At 39.3% G+C, this 14,870-nt stretch overlaps 1 protein-coding gene across 2 annotated transcripts in view; it reads left to right on the top strand.

The window, feature by feature from the left end:
* The window catches only part of LOC147621228 (MADS-box protein AGL72-like), a 54,030-nt gene extending 45,042 nt beyond the window's left edge, over window positions 1–8,988 (top strand). Inside the window, exon 6 of one of the 2 annotated variants that reach the window (XM_086824515.1) lies at window positions 8,887–8,988. The gene's annotated coding sequence lies outside the window, so the exon portion shown is untranslated. The remainder of the gene's footprint in view (window positions 1–8,886) is intronic. The other variant, XM_086824514.1, reaches the window with a different exon arrangement.
* The last annotated feature ends 5,882 nt before the right edge of the window (window positions 8,989–14,870 follow it).

Below are 14,870 nucleotides of genomic sequence, written 5' to 3'. Positions count from 1 at the left end.
CTTTCAAAATGCCCAAAGGACAAACTCGCGCTAGTCAACCATCCACACCAAAATGGGACCGGTTCCCATTCCAACCATCCCATCTTCTCATAAGCCAATTGCATCGCAATATTGACACCCGAACCACCATCAATCAGAACTTGATCAATGACAGTCCCATGATGAACCACTGAATCTCCGGAATACGTGTCTGTCACACCGGAATATCAGGGAGGACTGGTTCTTCCTCAGCTTCAACCGCCCGCAACCACTGCGGGGGGGGGGACACCCTACCTAGGTCAACAGTTGCCAACAAGGACTGGTGAAAATTGCTTACACAATCCCAATTGCTTGTTACACAGGGTTGTGAACAAGAGGTAGTGCCTTAATCCACAATCAACCCTGGGCGCTGTAGATCCCTCCGGCACGTACGGACTACTTCTAGACGGCTCGAAAGAACCCAAACAATCACTGTAACATTTTCCCAAAAGTGAACCACATCATGTGAGGTTTTTGCAGCCTCTACTTTGGGTGCTTGCTCCTGAACCTAAGAGGTAACTTAATGCCGCACTTTTTCATGTGCTGGCCAATCAATGCTAGACTAATCTGCTGCGCTTGAGCTAGAGGTTGACTCTTCTTACCCGAGTGCATCACCACGCAAACCTCTGGATCTCCTTGCTCAATAAGAGACTTAATTTGGACCATGGATACACTTGGTTGCTTCCCTGCGGCTTTTTCTTGTCCCTCTGCCTTCCTGTAGTCATACTCTTGCACCTCTGGGCACTCTGATTGCCAATGCCCTTCCTTTGTGCAGAACAAACAAACGCGTGGTCTTTCGTCACCTCGGCCACCTTGAACTCAACCACGCCCTCCTCAACAACCCCGACCTCCACTTATGTAGCCATAAGCATTATCCGAACCACCTGCTGTTTGAGCAAATGCCACCGCATGATCTTTTTCCTCTTTATCCTTTCATTGAATGGGACCTCTAGCTCATTGACCCCTCCCATTATAATAACAATCACTGGTATTATGAGAATTAGAAGTACAAATGGCACACCATTTCTCATTGAGTGCACACTCCGTTAGCAGGATGACCCGGATTGCGGCACATCGAGCACCAGATCTCTTTCAAAACGACTTAGCAACCGAGGATTCCCTAGACACTTGTTGAAATCTCTTTCTTTAGAGTTCAACGAGTTTATCTTGTTGTGTTCGGATTAAGAAAATTTAGATTTTTCCTTTGTTGGCATTTCTTTCTCTAGTTCCGTACTTTAGGTGATTTATACAGTAGACCTGATGGTTTATGGATGGACATATGTGACTCATCGAGACGTTGATGACTCTCTATGTTGATATGGGTAACTTGGAACACCGATTATTCCATGAGCAGACGTGGGTACATCGGGCTACCGATGGATACCTGGTTCTTGCTGTTATAATGCCATGTTTTCCTACTTTATTCTGAATGGTTTACAATGAGGAAATTACTTTGAGTATGAATTTCTCTGATAATCCGCCGCAGTTTGATGGGCAAACAGAGCGTATGAATCAGATTATAGAGGATATGCTTCATGCATATGTCTCTAGAAAATCATCATATTGAAAAAAATATCTTCCAAAATTGTCGAAAATACCTTGCAGTGACAAAACGGGACCGTAAAACGCACCCAAAATTGTCGAAAATACCTTGCAGTGACAAAACGGGACTGTAAAACGCACCCAAAATGCGAATCTGGCTGAAAAATGTGGTCTAGTAGGACAATATACCTACCTTGTAGCTGTGCTCCCGTGAAGATAGCTCCTCAATCGGAGATGTGTAGCTCCCTGAGCTACTGAGGGGGTGTTGTACCTAAACCAAGAGGGAAAAGAGATGATGGTGCTCTTACCCATGTAGTACCGCTTCCTTCCTTGCTTGTTCTTGCCTCTTGCTTGACTCCTTAGCTCTCACACGAACCATGCTCTGATACCATAAAGAGAATGTGGGGGAGAGGGAGAGCTTCAAACCCTAGCAAGCAAACACACACACACCAGAGAGAGCAAGACACAAGAAAGAGATGGATAGCTGAATTTTCTTCTATCTTCTTCTTCTCTACTCAACGAACATAACATAAAGATAAGAGTACACACTATATGGGTTAGTATTCAACTACTACAACATACAAGGGTTGGTTCATAATGTGAACTCGACTAAATGAGCTGGCGCTATAACTCTGTGCCAGTCTCTAGTAATCCAAAATGGCTATTACATAGCCTATCATCCCACTGGCCACATATCACCCATAATCTCACCAACCATGCCAATGGTGTAGATGCGGAAGCTATCACCCAGGCGGGTCATCAATGTATGTCGTAGCACTAGTTGAGCGTGATATCTCAACAAAGGCTCTAAAAGACTGTAAGACATCGTCAGTAGCAAAGTTTCTTTACAAAACTATCATGACAAGATTTAGGTGCCCAATAAAGATAGTCAACAATAAAGGGAGCCACTTCCTCAATGAAGTGATTAAGAAGCTGACAAAGCAACATATGATCATACATAAGAAATCAAGAGTCTAATACCTGCAGGCAAATGGGGAAGCAAAATCCAGCACAAAAATGAATTCTGGTCAAGACAGTAAATGAAAACAGGACGGAATGGACATGAAGTTGCATTTAGCATTATGGGCATTTAGAACAGCTTACAATAATGCCATGGGACTTATGCCATTCAACATGGTATAAGGACTGTAAGCAGTAGTGCCTAGGGAATTCCTCACAAAAAGATTTAGGGTAGCTGTGGTAGAAAGACTCTCTCCAGAAGGTTCATAAGTGCACAGAATTAAGCAACTCTTTCATCTACATGAAAGGAGACTTCATAGTGTGTGGAGGACGACCGAGATTGTATACAAGAGGAGAAAGCTGTGGACAGACAAAAACATAAATTTCAAAAAACTCAAAGAAGGAGACATAGTCCTATTCTCATCAAGAATGGGACATCATCCACAAAATCTGAAGATGAGGTGGACATGCCCATTCAAAATTGTCAGGAAAATTGAAACGGGAACCTTAGAACTATCAAGTCTGGATAGTGAAAGGCTCATGAAACTAGTGAATGGGTAGCAAAGTTTCTTCATGAAAGTAACATGACAAGATTTGGGTGCCCAATAGATATAGTCAGCGATCAAGGGACCCACTTCCTCAATGAAGTGATTAAGAAGTTGATAGAGCAACATATGATCATACATAAGAAATTAACATTCTACTACGCACACGCAAATGGGCAGGCAGAACCCACCAACAAAATCTTGAGAGGAATTCTGGTCAAGACGGTAAATGAAAATAGGACCGACTGGACACAAAGAAAGTTGCATTCAGCATTATGGGCATTCAGAACAGCTTACAAGAATGCAAAGAGACTTATGCCATTCCACATGGTGTATGGATTGAAAATAGTAGTGCCCATGGAGTTCCTCACACAAAGCCTCAGGAAAGCCATGGCATAAAGACTCTCTTCGGAAGATTCTAAGTGCAAAGAATTGAGAAACTCCTTCGTCTAGCTTAAAGGAGACTACAAACTGCGCCTCCTTAGATCCCAATTCTTAGTATCCTTGTTATTATTCTCTATTGTGATTAAATTTAATCTTTTATTCTCTCTTATTATTCTCTATTGTGATTAAGCTTAATCCTTTATTTTGATTAGCATTATTAATCATAATAAAGTTGTGTTTAGGCATCTTTAGATTTAACTTTTAACTGGCACCTCTCTCTCTCTCTCTCTCTCTCTCTCTCTCTCTCTCTCTCTCTGTGAAATTTTCATAGAGGCTCTCAAAAGGATGTGCAAGGCTCTCTTTTGTATAGAGTGGTGAAGGATTGAGAAGCATGGCAGCGGCGTAACGTCCGTCTTGATAAAGGATGTAGTTGTGTCTAGAATGTTGAAATATACAAGTGAATAGGGTGTGTGCGGGAACAAGCCCTTGGCTAGAGGCTGTGAAAGAGAATCTGTAAATTCGTGTGAAAAGGTGAGAAGCATCTATTGGAAGAGAATAAAGGGTAGCATGAGGAGATTTAGGAGGTGTGGAGATATTCTAGGAGAGGTGGAAAGAATCAAGCAAAAGAGGTGGAGAGAGAATCAAGCAAAAGAGGTGGAGTGAGAGAAATCAGTGGGATTGGATGCTTGGACATAAACTCTATAAATTGAGACATTGGCCTAATGAGAATTTGCTGGTTTTTGATTATCCATGCCTACATTAAGCTATTAGTTAATTGCTCACTAATCACTAATCACATCTTAATTATCGTCTAATCTCTTTGTTAATGATGTTGATTCTAGCATTTGATCAACCATAGCCAATCACATTGCTGTAATTTTAACATGGTATCAGAGCCTAGCCTAGAATCCATCAAGTTTATGAGCCCATTATCTAACTAATTAGGATTAGTAGATGATCAGAAAATAATCACTTTTTTTTAGTTATTTTCAAGTAGCCCACTATACCCCCAACTAGTGGAGGGACTTGATCTCCCTCCAGGAGTAACATTAGCTCAAGCCACTTTAGGCATACATAGCTAACTCACTTGTGCTCTAGCCCATCGAATTAGCGCAGCAAACCGCCTACTAGAGCTCTAGATTTTTGCTAGTTTTTGCAGGCACCTTTTTTCTAAGGAGAAATTGAAATATCTGCTTCATCACATGCAATGGATCTAATTTCTCTTGGCCCTAGAGGTTTTTAAGGGTGCTCTACAAGCTGGTGAAGTCAGAATTTGATTTGATCAAGTCTACAATGAGATCCAAGCTCTTTATCAAATCTGTAGGTGACTTTGTAAAACAGAGATTAAGCATTCAATGTTTGGTCAAATCTTGTGTTTTGTGGCTTAATCCTCTACTAGACTAATTGCTATTGATGGCCTTGAAAGGATTTGAGCTCATTTGAACTCTAAGGCCTCAAATCTGGGCTCCCCGCATACTCTATTTTTTGCACACAAAACAAAGGATTAATTTGCTAATCAGTGATTAATCAATACTAATCACTATATTTTGGTGCAATTGAGGGTTCAAACTAACCATTAGGTATCTGATACAGATCCCTATAACTTGAGATTGCAATTCGGAGATGGTTTGATACTCCAAACATTCCGTACAAATTGATTACCCTTGATTTAATATAATTTCTGGTAAAATTATGCTGATAAATTTGTGGTAATCATCATTTTGCATTTACCCCTTGGTTAATGCCTGCAAATCACACTCAAATTCAAGATTATTCATAGCCAGAGTTGCATTTGGGAATGTGCATAAGAATGAATGCTATATGCATTATGTATTTATTGGGCACATTACATAATTGTAAAAATGGGATCAGACACTACCCTTGTCTTGTGAATAAGGCAAGAGGCAAGACCTCCCGCATAGATTTGGGTTTGCATTGCATAATGACACAAGATAAACATCAAAAGCCCAAAAGAACTGTCAACAATACATTAAAACATGTTGCTCACATGGAGCAAGAACTGACGGACAAGCTTATGGCCCCAGCCATGAAAGAAGAATAACATCTCTTTTCAAGAGGAGGATCCACACCGAGAGGAAGAGCTAGACGAAGTATTGAAGGAAGACATGGACGCGTGAAGAGAAGCTGCCACCACAACAAGAAGACTGAAGACAAGAGAAGATATAAGGCTCCAAAGAGTAAGGATCCATGTGAAAATCTCTGCGAGAGAGAGAGAGAGAGAAAGAGAAACCCCACAACCCAATGTAACCTGCCCCAACAGAGTAAAACCACCTCTGAGCCACCGATGATATAGGCCATGTGGTAGATGTATGTGTGAGCACTTTAGTCAAGGTCATGGGCACTTGTAGTAGCCTTGGACGACACATAGAGAGAGAGAGTGTCAAGGACTATGAGTTTAGGGACTTGAGACACTGGTCGCGGACTATCAAGTAAGAAGGAAACTTGGTATAGGGTCCAGGTGTGCTAGGATTGTCCACTTGAGGGGAGGTGTGCTAGGCACTGGTCGCGGACTATCAAGTAAGAGGGAAACTTGGTATAGGGTCCAGGTGTGCTAGGAGTATTCACTTGAAAGTTGATTTTCTTGAAATTTGTACAAGATCTTTACATTCTGTACAAGAAATCTTCAATATCAAGTTTTATTTAGTCACAAATGCATAAGAAATATAGACAGAAGTGAATCTTGTTGTGTTGGAGTGCAAGAAAGTGTAAATCTTGCAAGATAGCAAAATTCTTGATAGATTACATAGTTTGATGTAAATCTTGATGTATGTAAGTGAATATTGATGCAAGAAAAGGAATCCATGGTTTGAAGTTAACAAATTTGTAGAAAGTTGATGTATGCATGTTAGAGATGATGTATATAAGGCATGAAATAATATATGAATGCACTATTGAACAAAAATTTGTTGCAACTGTTTGTTGATACTCATAAGCTTCTTGGATGCTCTCAGATTAGGACATACTTGCAAGCTATAGATCTATAGAAGAAAAGAGGAATAACACCATTGATTTAAGAAACACAAAGAATTGCAAAATTATAGAACACTGCAAATCTGGAGTACCAATACTGACAAACAACACAGAAGGGACATGAGCTTTGCCAGTATAGCAAGAAAGGGTTAGAAGTTTGGCTAGTAGCAAAGAAGGGAAAATCTGCATTGTAAAATCATATGTACATCTCTGTGGAAGCACATTGTGGAGATCAGATTGGTATATTGCTTCCCATCTAATTCTAGGAAACAAAGAAAGGCAACTAGCACACATCTCAAGCTCAAGAAGAGTCCAATTTCAAGCAGTAAGTAACAAGAAGAAAAACAGTAAAAACAATCATCTATTGGCTGGTTGTAGCTTGCAAGAGAAGCATTGATTTGGTTGCAATGTTAATAGCTTACAAGAGGCTCAATACAGCACGTAGAGAGAATATACTCAGACTGCAATGCTTCTTGATCTAAACATTTGACAGTGCAACACACCGGGTTGGTTGTCCGATACACCTCGGCAATGCTTCATCGGTAGCCAACAGGTGTTGCTTCATTATTTCACTTTGTTGCTTCATCGGCTAGCAGCAAGCATTTCTTTCCCACTTTCAAACACACACAAACTCTAATACAGCATGCACAACAAGGTGACATGGCATCGAATGGCCCAATGTCATGGCTACAGTAATGGTGAAAATGCATGTGCGACTGGCATAAGAGAGCAATAATAAACACACAGGCTTAAAATTGTTGGTAGTTAGGCTCAGTGTAGACATTTGGTAGTGTAGGCTAAACAATAGCCTTGTTCTTCTTTCTGTTTCTTGTCAGTAGCTAGCCAATCAGATTTGCTCTGAGTTTGTAGCAAAACAAAGTTGATCAGCAACAATACAAGTGGTCAAGACTGTTCAACGTGCGATTCTTGCTACAGTTACAATTACAAATCAAACTGGGAGCATTAATAGTGCCTGCTAGATTAGCTCCAAGCGTAGAGCATCGGTTTGGGGGATATCGTGGCAAACCCAATGGGTGCGAGCATTGGTAGATGATCAGTAGCCTGGTCCAATCTTTGATGAAATGTTACTGTTAGCATTGCAGCTTGCCTATCGGCGCAGAAGCCCCTTACAACCTCTCTAATGAAAGGCGACTATCAGCGTTGCAATATGTCGTTGTTTTCAGTACCCTAGAGCCAACAACGTGACGTTGGGATTGGGTTGTTCACTCTTGAGGCTAAGCACAGACAGCAATGCACCATCTAAGAGCATTTACTCATTTTTGGAAAAAAAAAATTTATTCTTCCATTTATCTCCTCCCTACATTTGGATTAATCTAATTGGTCCATAAGAATCTTAATTCAAAAATTTCAGAAAATCTTGACCTTTAGGCAGCTAAGGTCCTTTTTACCGACTAATGTTCTTTTTACCTGATTTCAATTTATTCCAATTGCACATTGAGAATTTCTTTTTGAATATCTGTTTTAGGGAAAACCATTTTAGACACTAGGAGGATTTTTATATCCAAAAATATCTCAATTTTGAATTACCTCCCTCTAGACATTTTCTGTCGCTAGGCCAAAATAGGGTAAAACAGGATCTTTCTTTTATTTCAGAGAGGGGAATAATTATAAGATTATAAGGGGAGGGATGTAGTCAATCAAGTACACCATCACCAACTTAGCATAATGGAGCATGTATGTTGAGATAAGATAGGGATCCGTGGTTGTAAGTCCTAAAAGAATGCACATAAGATTGTTACATCTCTTTGGGAATCCATACTATGTCCCAAAACTAGTGGATCTTCTTTTCATGTACACAAACATGTAATGGGAAATTGTGATGCATGTGGCATTGAAAGAATGGTGTTGTGTCCATGAGAGTGAGCTGAGAATGATTTGCATGTGTCTATTAAGATCTTCTAGGACATGGAAACATGAATTGATGAAGAAGACACATAAGGATATGGTATGCAAGAAGATGCTTTGCAAGGATCTTGTGTTGCTTTTCCAAACACACCTCACAAGTTTCATTGGGCATAACTTTGTCTATAGGTGTTAGGATGAATAGTTTAAGAGATTTGTATTGAGATTTGCACATGATGTGGTAGTGTCTGTTGTGCTGAAAAATTACTCTTTCAAAGAGAAAAATGAGATTCAATATATGCACTAGCATTCAAGTCAAGCGACCATTTTTTTAACATATAGCATATTATTGTATGCTATCACATGATGTTAAGAAGGCATGAATCATGATACATTATTTGCAAAACGTTTCCTTTTTCTTCATGATAAATGGCTAAAAGAATAAGGTTTTTCACTAAAGTGGCATTGGGTGTTGTATGATGGAGCCACATCACAATTGAAAGGCAAACATCCTTTTTGCTTTGTTACCAAATTTTGGCAACTTAGAGGGCTACAAAAATGACATGTAATTTCTTTGGTTCAGGGCATGGCAAGGGCGAGCACGATGGATAAAGAGTGGATCAAGGGTATCTTACACATGCCCCAGTACTTCTCAAAAGAAGGAGACATCGAAGGTAAAGTGTTTCTATTGTGGCAAGCTTGGTCACAAAGAATAGTGATAAAGTGGAATTAGAGCTATTTGTGGCAATAGAAGAAAGATGTATAAAAGAATAAAATTCCTCAACATCCAATGGCTCATGGATTATCGATAATGGATCATCCTCATATATGACTAGTTACTGTTATACCTCCCTCAAGGTTATGGGGGATTCCGTCCTAGTAGCAATTGAAAAAGATGCCAAATGCTGAGTCATGGGTTCACGTACCATTTCTTCTCTTTCTAGTAACGGTGATTAAGAAGTTGTCCGATGTCCTTTATGTTGTTCCAGACATCAACTTAGGGGAATCTATTGTCTATTTGCTGACCGTGACTTGAAGGTTCTCTTTAATAAGGTTGGTGCAATCATCACAGATACTAGTAGAAATGACGTTTTGGGAAAGAAATCCAACATAACAACTTGTATGAGAAATCAAATTATATAGCCCGAGCCAATGCGGGGATAGCAGTAAGCTATAGCATGAGAGATTAAGGCCCTTGAACTTTATAGGCTTGGGATTGTGGTACATCTGCCAACATTTTCAGAGATGTCAGATTTGTGTGAAGTTTGTATGATGGGAAAGCATCATTGGCATGCATTTCCATAGGAAAGTAAGAATTTTATAAAGGCTCCTCTAGAGCTTGAACATGTAGATCTCTACAATAAAATGCCAACGGTCACTACATTGGGTAGTTCTTCCTATTTCTTTTATTGATTAATGACTTTAGTAGGAAGATATGGGTGTATTTTCTTTGGGATAAGTCTAACGCTTTTGTAAAGTTCAAAATATAGCATAACTTGGTAGAGAATGAGACATGAAAATGGTGAAGAAGTTTTTAACATATCGAGGAGGAGAATTCAAATCAAGTGAGTTCAATGCCTACTACAAGGAGTATGAGATCAAGAGAGATTTAACAACTACTCATATTTCATAACAAAATGATATTAGAGTGTTGGGAATGTTAAGGAGTATGCTCAAAGGGAAATAATTACATATCCTTAATAGGAGTTACATAAAGGTAGTGAACGGCATGGAACCTCAAGAATCTTACTCATGTAAGAAACCTGAGTTGCATATTTGAGAACATTTGGGTATGACTATTATGTGCATGTTCTAGACTTATCCAAAACCAAGTGGGATTCCAAGAGAAGAAAGTGTATCTTCTCAGTGTATAGTATAGAGTCAAAGTGTTATCAACTATATGACCTTAAGACAAAGAATATAATTTTCAGTCGTAATGTGTTGCTCAAGGAACAACCTCATCAAGTGGAGGAGAGAGATCCATCCACACTATCCTTTAATGAAGAAGTATCCCAATAGACACAATTGTTGAGATGTCAAGCTCAACACTTATGACGTGCTGCTTGGGTGATCGTTCTACATGTATATCACTGGTGCATTTAATAGCTAACACAATGGATCTTTACCAGTGATTGTACAAGTGGAATACACCCGCCTAGTCAAATGAAGTTATTGCATACATATCTCGCCAGCTTATCTACCTAGCATGTTCATAGTAATGGACCGCTTGTACATGGTGCTCTAGTACTTATGTTTGTTTTCACTTATTTTTGGTAGACCTCTATTAGGAGTAAGTAGAAGAAGATTTCAGCCTTCCATCTTTGTGTGTGTCTTGTTGTGTGTGATTTGTAAGAGGTCAAGCTCTCTCTTCTATAAGAATATGGCACAACAAAAATAGATACAGCAAGAGAAAGTACACTAGACAATGCAATAGAGAGAATGGAGAGAATTTTGAAGTTCTGATTATACCAAACAAGAGATAGGTATAATATGATGGTGTTGTCCACCCGTGTGCTCTAGTGTAGAGCTTAGATGGCAATATAGACAGACTCTAGATGAAGGGCGTACTGAGAGTATAGGGAATATATACTCACAAGCATTGGATGCCTTTGTTTGTGCCAACTATATCCATTTATTGTGTTGCAGTTAGTGCGGTGGATGTGTCCAAGACGTGGGTGGATATGCTGCATTGACGCGGCTCACCCGCTTGCTTGCGTATTCATAATGTGTTCCCACTGACCACTGCCCACTAATGATGAACTTAGTATTCGAAGAAATATTTCAGGGAATATTCCCATACCATTTTGGACCAGAGCTAATGCTTGTACCCCTCATCATCTCCTAACCATCAAAGGTCACAACTATGACCCCTTCCAGCATCTAAGCTGGGGTTCCCACTAAAGATCTGTGCACCACAATGGCTTCTCCTCATAATGGGGGCCATACAAAAGTGCACCACACATCAATGTGATACATGCTGAGAGGTAGGCATTGAACATATACTAACATCTTCTCCCCTAATATTTTCATGTTATCAAAGCTTGGTTTAGGCTAAGGAGCTAAGAAACAAGCAAAGAAATAGGAGAAGGAAAAGGAAGAACTACATGGGTAAGAGCATCATCAGCTCTTTCCCTTCTCATTTTGGTATGACACCCCCTAGGTAGCTCTAAGAGCTATATATCTTCAATTAAGGAGTTGTCATCTTCATAGGTGCAGAGGTAACTGTTTGGTGTGCGTAGTACTTTGTACTAAAAATTTGGTGAAGACTAGATTTACATTTTAGGCATGTTTCAGTCTTTATGCGGCCACTTTTAGGTGTTATAGAGCATGAGCAGTTTTGGGAAGTTTTGGTTTGGAGCTGTTTCTATCTAAACTTGAGTTATTGTAGCTTCGGAGTGTATTTTAGGTGTGCAAATAGTGATTACACATAGGGTATTGTTGAATATTAAGGGCATTGAAAACCTGGTGAAGATATTCTAGACAAACACAAAGGAAAGGATGTTGTACCCTATAATAGGAGCTCCATATACTGGGAGAAAAGAACTTGTCTATCAATGCATATGAATTGAAGATCAAGGGTAATGTTGAATCCCTTGGGCCTATTACTATCTTAGTGGCGTTAAAATTTAAGGGGGAAAGAAAAGTGAACCATTCATAATGAAAATAGACTTGATTGAATTGTTACAAAATTTCTTATATATAGGGCTTATATAGCCATGAGAGGTACACTCAATCTAACTGGATATGTTTCTGGGATGACATCATTGCTTATGGAATTTGGTGGTGGATTACATATTTGATCTTAGACTAAAATATATCCTATGAAAAATAATTAAAAAGACTAGGGACTACAAGTTGTGCTTATTGCCCCCCTTAAGCCAAACTTGAGAAAGACACTCAATACATAGATTTAGCCTACAACTATCCTCCTTAAAACCACTAATGTTAAAATTAGAAACCTTTTATTTGAATTTAAAGAAAACAGTTTCCCTCTTCTAAAGGAGAGAAAGGAGGGAAATTTCCTTGAATCCTTCACCAAAACCAAGCTACCTCCTTTCTTCGAGGAGGGCACCACATGGAGATTCTAACCAAGATCACCTTTCCCAACTCTCTCAGCCTTGCACTTCCTTTACAGAGATTCCTCTCTTGCTAGATATTGCTCACATAGAGCTGAAGCTCTTGGTTGTGTGTTGTACACTATTTGAAGCAACATTTCTCAAAAGAATTTTATTATAGTCACACAGAGGAAGAGCCTCACACACAAAGCTATTGGTTTTGCATTGGTTGCTTTACACACTGTACTCATTGTTCATTGCACACATGGTGCGAAAAGAGAGAAGCTTTGAGGGCCATAGAAAAACAAGATTGAACACTTGATCAAGGGCTATGGCTACCACCTAGGCTATAGTTCCCAATGCCCAATGTAATGCACACATAGTTGAATGACGATGGCTACTACCCACACATAGTTGAATGTGATGGCTCCTACCCACATAGATTCTAGCTTTGTTGCTTTTTGCCGCACAAATTTTCTGAAATTGCTGCTCACACATAACTATAACTTTTGGCCACCTTATGTGTGGTACCCCTCACACAGATTTTGCCACAAAAGAGATTTAAAGTTTCTCCACCCAATTCCATTACCAAGGTTGCCATTCTTTTTCCCAAAATACTTTGCTGCTACGCTAGGGAACGAACTGCCTAGATAACAGAGAGCTTGATGACCACCATGAGAAGCTATATAGGTTACCCTTTTGCTACTTATGTAGCACACACACAATTGATTATCACACAGAATGAATTTATCTCAAACAAATTTTGGAAGACTTTCTTTTCCCTCAACCTCACACACAGAATGAAGAGACTTACCTCTCTCTCTCTCAATGTACCACTCATTATTAAGAAGAGACTAAAGAACCATAATTCTTTTCCTCCCTCACTCCTATGTATGCCACTTACACAAGCATAAAGGGAAATGCATGTCACAAAACAATGCTCACTAAGATGTTAAGGTTGTTGGCCTTCTTGATGCTTCAAAGTTCCACTCTAAGAAGCAAGAATCAACCCTCAAATGCAACAAATGAAAACAATGAATCTCTCACTAAAAATACCACTTAATGATGATCACTTAGTGATGATAAGAGAGGATGCTTGTGAACAAATCACACATACACCCACAACCATGTAGATGTATCCTATCAACACATAAAGGGCTACGCTCCTATTGAAAGGAGCTCTGATACCATGTTAAAAGACATGATGTGAGCTTAAGCTTGGCAAATGAATCACACAATGGAGATGATTACCACATAAGATAACTCACACCAATGAAGCAACACGTGAAATCACTTAGATTAAGATGAGATATGACCAATTAGCAATGGAATCTGTTCAAGAGTTGCCACTTACGCATAACCATAAATACATGCTAATGAAGGGAGTATCTCCACAAAGGACCACTTAGTATATTAAGCACTAACCAAGTACACAAAGTACGGACTCTACTCTCTCCTCATAGCTCTCTAGTGAATGAGTAGAATACCTTGTTTATATAGGCTCATGAGAGGGTGGCACCTTGAGGACTAGAATCACTCCACCTCCCCTAAGATCTCTCACATGACTCACCTAAAAGAATCAAGGAGTTACCTATTTCACCTACACACAATATCAAGTAAAAAAAGGGTCTTCTAACCTTAGACCATTTATTCTATGGTACCACTAAGGGTTTCTCACTAAGGATGGATGCTAGATCATATATTTTCTAATAGATGGTGGCCAAGTTTGTCTAGATTGTTAGGAGATGACTTATGTAGACTTGGCACTCTACCAAGTACGATGAATGCTTGTGCAAACTAAGTGACCGCATTATTTGGATATTGGATAGCAAACCAAGGAGACATTGCTCTTGGGTTATGTAAAGTGCATACTTCATAGTTCACACTTGATACTTCATAGTTCATAGTACATCTTGTTGGTGGATACATGTGGTCGTGCGTAGGGTTTGAAAAAAACCAACCTACCATATGGGGTAGTATATATGGGGGGATTTGTGGAAATCCATAGTCATCAAGCTCATTGTGTTCAAGCACTCTTGTAAGCAAGATATTTTCCATCTAGAGTCTGCCTATATCGACATCAAATATCCTTACCCAAAGCACATGGGTGGTGGGCAGACACCATCAATTTGTAATCAAGTTTTGCAAGAAGTAATATCCACTTATTTCTATAATTCAGTGCTTTGTATTGTGTTAATCCAGCTTCCATTTCTGTGTATCCTTAAATGTAATGCATAATAACTCTTATAAATTACGTCTATGAAATGTAATGCATAAGATCTCTAAACATCATATCAATGCATAGAATTCTTATACATAAAAGTTCTATGTATAAAATCTAATGATTAAGAGCTCTATGTATAAGGATTTTGTGTACCCCCCCTCATCTTTATTCTTATTTTAAGTAATGATTGATTGTTTGTTGGGTCTTATAGGAAACAAGGAAGCCTCTTCGATGTTAAAATGATCTCATTGTCACACACTATGCAGTAAGGGCTTTCTCCTCATCTTT

Source organism: Cibotium barometz, chromosome 30 (genome assembly GCF_041138505.1).
Source record: "Cibotium barometz isolate CiBa-2024 chromosome 30, ASM4113850v1, whole genome shotgun sequence".
In the NCBI taxonomy this organism is placed as follows: Eukaryota; Viridiplantae; Streptophyta; class Polypodiopsida; order Cyatheales; family Cibotiaceae; genus Cibotium; species Cibotium barometz.
Note: the sequence above shows the minus strand (reverse complement) of the source record. Positions and strands in the feature narration are given on the sequence as shown.